A 5274-nucleotide genomic window follows, 5' to 3' on the forward strand; every position below is an offset into this window, starting at 1 on the left:
ATCTTTATAAGCTTCCTCACTTGTTGCTGGTTCATTGATATCTCATTGCCCCATACACAGAAAGGGTCGAAACGCGGATCTTTACCAATGACATATGTACCTAAAAGCACCAAGTTAATATTAGAAGCTAAATAGTAATTGCACAATGATGTAGTACAACACTCTTTTATAATATGTTTATATACATCTGTATGTGGTAGTCTTGAAATCTCTAAAAAGACAAATATTTAGGAACATAGGGAGTATCTTATAACATCCAATATACTCACATATTAGATGAATTAACATCTTATATTATGGGTCAGAAGGAGTTTAGTTCATTCTTACAAATTATCTACTGTTGTATCCATGGATTACATTTAGTTTGAGCTAGTTCGGGCTCAAATAGCCCTAAAGTATATCTAAACATGAGGGCTAGTTTGAGCTAGTTGCATCTATAACCCACCCAAAAAAACTAGTATCCAACCCAAGAGGTGCTAATTGGAGATAGTTATCCCAGTGCATTTATTGTCAATTTAACCCTGCCATCGAAACAACTCTTTGGATGGAGTTAGTTCAGGTTTAGTATTGAGCTAGAAACTAACTCTAACCTCTAGTTAAGTTGAGTGTCCAAACAGGGTTGTGTTGTTGCTGTTGCTGTTGCTGCTGCTGCTCTTCTACGTATATCTAGACATCATTAGAACATTAATGTAACACTCTTCCTTGTTGCTATGTAGCCTAGGATTGCATATTTAGACATTAAGTATAGTGCATGTTGCTATGTAGCCTCATATATATTACATATGGCCCTAGTTAACCAAAGGAAAAATGGGTTGCAAATATATTCATTTAAAAGTCCGATTCACCGATTAGTCCCTTATTAGTCGACGGCCTATATGGTACCAGCTACCAATATCCTGAGTAGTGAGAAGATATAAGCCATGGGATGAAACTAACGTCGATGGAAAACAACAGTTGTTCCCAAAATTGTCCTGTGTAGGTACATCCAGAAGCATGTTAAGCACAATAGGCTAGACATCAACCAAAACTACACATGGCAGACAAAATAATCTCCAAAATATAGCTTCAGTGTGCAGGTTTAAGCATGCTAGTAAAGCAAAACAAGTCGAAAGGTGTGCTAACTGCAACATGCCTAACATTAAATAACAAGCAAACATGGTCATTCAAACTGGTATTGTGTCGGTCTAAGTGCACTAGTTATGGTTAAATAAAAATGGAAAGGCGTGTTAACTACAAGATGCAGCAACCAAATGTAGTCATTCATAGTGGTATTGTTGAAATTGGTACTGATGAAATTGAACTGCACAGTTCATACTTGCACATATAGAACATCACGTTGTGAATGACTGGAATAAACAAGGCATACTACGAACAACCAAAGATAGCATTTGAAACTGAACATATGCTAACTACAAACAACTAAACAATCAAAAAAACTTTAAAAGAGGCATATGCTAGCTCAGGCTTAACATCAAGCAAATATATGCATTCCTATTGGTATGTTTAAAACTGGATTGATGAAATGTACTGCACAGTAAATAATTGCACATATAGAGCATCACATTGTGAAAAACTGAAATAAACAAATCATGGGTTTCCTCACTTGTCACAGATGGGCTCGTTCCCGTGGGAAGAGCACGGACCCTGCATGCGCTCCATGTTGTCACAGATGGGCTCCTTCCCCTTGGAAGAGCACGACTGTAGGGTTCCCTCCCTAATGTCTCAGACGGGCGCTTTCCCCTTGGAAGAGTAGATGGGCTCTTTCCCCTTGGAAGAGCCGGAGAGGGTGCCCTCCTGGTGGTCGCCGTCGATGAGGTTTGACTTGGAAGCTGTGGATCCCAAGTCAGCATCGCAGAACGTGTACTTCAGAAATGACAAAAGGGGCTCGATGGTGATGTAGAATGGAAAATTGTTGACAACGAGCCAAAGGAGATCAGCGGCGGGGCCATGGATGAGATCGACGGCGGTTGAACCTGAGGGGTTGGGGGTGGGCCACTTAACCTGTGACATAGCCCACCTTAGGGCGTCGCTATCGATGACCTCGATGTCGTAGCCGGCGGACGAGACATGCCCGCATAATCTAGCCCACTGCTTGAGTGCCTACCACCAATACTGGTCGTCAGCTTCCTCGGCAACGTCGGGCGAAGAGATCGCGATACACCTCTTTTGGGCCAGTCGCTCCTCGATCTCCACGGGAAGCATAGCCGGGCTTAGGCCGCAACACTCTGGAGTGGGGGATGGGGATGGGGATCTGTGGGAAAGGGGGCGTTTGGTAGGCGTCATCTAAGAAACTCAGGGCGACCTGGGTATGGAGATCGGTGGGTAAGTTGCATGTGCAAACCGGCAGATGTTGACAATGGAGGCCTTGCGGCGGTGGCGGCAGCAGCGGTGGGGACTTTGCTAGGGTTTTGAGCGAGGGAGGGTGTGGGTGTGTGTGCACGCGCGCGCGCCCGAGGAGGTTTTGGTGTGTGTATGTGTGTGTGTGTGTGTGGAGGGGGCACGGGGTGTTTGAGGAAATGACGCGGGTACTGAAAATTTTACTACGCGGGAGTGAAATGTTGGGCTATTGAAAATTTTGATGATAGTGCATCGCACACGGTCCGAAGATAACAACCGTGTTTTATGAAAAAGAAAAACCCTCAAGGTGGGCAGATATTTTCGATGCAGGCGGGATTGGGAACAAGAGACATCGCACACGGTCCAAAGATAACAACCATGTGTTATGAAACAGAAAAACCCTCGAGGCGGGCAGATATTTTTGAGAGGTGGAGCCTCATGGATCCCAATGTACGTACTGTGTGGATGTGTGTGTGACGGGTGCACCGGCGTGGCACATGGTTAGTTTGAGTGAACCGTGTCTGTTGTGTCATCTGACTTGTCTAATGTTCATAAATTTGGCGAAAAATGACGCGGGAGAGGGTCAGAACACGAACACACTTGCATGTGGACCAAATTTATGTATCGAAAGGGTGGTTTGATTTTCAAATACCATATGCAGAACACGAACACACTTGCATGTGCACCTCTCTCGCAAAGCGCACGGTATTTCTTGACGCCACCCCCCTCATGTCGGCATGAAGGGAATCCTAAGCTATGAATGCATGCCCCCTCCCTCTCAACCGAGGTTCACCTAGCAAAGTGCGAAGTAGCTACCAGCCCCCTCCCTCCCTCTTGTCGGCACGAAGGGAATCCTAAGCTATATATGAATGCATGCCCCCTAACCGAGGTTCACCATAGCAAAGTGCGAAGTAGCTAGCAGCCCTCCTCCCTCGTGTTGGCACGAAGGGAATCCTAAGCTATGAATGCATGCCCCCCAACCGAGGTTCACCTAGCAAAGTGTGAAGTAGAGCTAGCAGACCTCCTCCCTCGTGTCGGCATGAAGGGATTCGTAAGCTATGAATGCATGGCCCCCCAATCGAGGTTCACCTAGCAAAGTGCAAAGTAGCTAGAAGCCCCCCTCCCTCTTGTCGGCATGAAGGGAATCCTAGCTAAGCTATGAATGCATGCCCTCCCTCCTAACCGAGGTTCAACCTAGCAAAGTGCAAAGTAGCTAGCAGCCACGCCTCCCTCGTGCCGGCATGATGGAATCCTAAGCTAGGAATGCACATGACCCCCCCAACCGAGGTTCACCTAGCAAAGTGCGGAGTAGCTAGCAGACCCCCTCCCTCATGACGGCACAAAGGGAATCCTAAGCTATGAATGCATGCCCTCCCCCCAACCGAGGTTCACCCTAGCAAAGTGCGAAGTAGCTAGCAGCCACCCCTCCCTCGTGTCGGAATGAAGGGAATCCTAAGCTATGAATACACATGCCCCCCCAACCGAGGTTCACCTAGCAAAGTGCGAAGTAGCTAGCAACCCCCCTCGTGTCGGCACGAAGGGAATCCTAAGCTATGAGCATGCCCCCTCCCCCCAAACCGAGGTTCACCTAGCAAAGTGCGAAGTAGCAAGCAGCCCCCACCCCCCTCGTGTTGCCACGAAGGGAATCCTAATTAAGCTATGAATGCATGCCCCCCAACCGAGGTTCACCTAGCAAAGTGCGATGTAGCAACCCCCCCCCCACACACACACGCACACTTTTAGTCGGCGGGCCAGAGAGGCATATATCTCACCAAGATGGATCGTAAAACAGACCAAGAATAATCCCCCTTGGTCGTACAACCTCTCTCTTGTTGTTGGTCAAAGTGATGGTCGTTCATGCGACCTCGGAGATGGGCTAGCTCGCCAAAAATCACGCAATTAGCTAGTCCCCGAGGACAACCACTGCATGCGTGTGGCCCAAACATATGTATGGAGAGGTGTGTTTTTGAGTAACAATGAACAACTTTGATGTGGCACCGTGATTTCGAACTAGAAATCCCCACACTTAGTGAGGGTTAGGTTGACGATGCATATGTATGTTACACCACACTTCAAGCCAACGACGGGGATTCATATATGCATGCATGTGTGCATAGTATATGTGCTCAAACTTAATTAGGTCTAAATCTCACCATGACCTATACTATAATAACACGAACCAAATGAAGGATCCGCCATGGTAACCTATCTTGTCGTTGGTCAAGGTGATCATGGATGTCCACGCGGGCCCAGGAATATATATAGGCCTGTCGCCGATAACCACGCGAGGGAGTGTATCATTCGAAGGCAACCACTGCATGCATATGTATGGTGGTGATGCGTGCATGCATGTTTGAATACACAACATTGATCTGGCGCGTGTGTCAAAAATCGTACAGTAGCTCCCCACACAAAGCGAGATTGATTCATGATGGTGTCGTTGTACTAGCCACTTCGACTCGATGGGAGGGATTCATGCGTACACATGCATGTGTGTGTGCTCAAAGTGTATCATGCATGTCATGCCAGAGCAAAAATAATAATCCTCTCCTAAGTCAAATTAACCTCTCTTATTGTCAGGCAAAAAGAAGTGATGGACCAAGCGGTTCCATAGAGGGAAAGCATCGATATCGCTGATAACTGCTTAAGTGGGTGCGAGAGGACAACCACCACTGCTTTGCATGTGGGCCAAACATATATATGTTGAATACCAAAAATGCACAACTTTGATGTGCCACATGCCTCAAAAACCGTAAACCATGCACCCACACAGAGCAAGGTTCATATCAAGCATACTACATATGATGGTCCCCTTCCCCCCTCTTCACCGCATACTATATGCTCCTGTCGTAATATGTACAATCCAAAAGAATCCTCATTGATGGTGAAATTAATTAACCTCTCCCGATGTAGGTCAAAGTGATGCATGCATGCATG

The sequence above is a fragment of the Triticum aestivum genome, chromosome 1A (assembly GCF_018294505.1).
Source record: "Triticum aestivum cultivar Chinese Spring chromosome 1A, IWGSC CS RefSeq v2.1, whole genome shotgun sequence".
NCBI lineage: Eukaryota > Viridiplantae > Streptophyta > Magnoliopsida > Poales > Poaceae > Triticum > Triticum aestivum.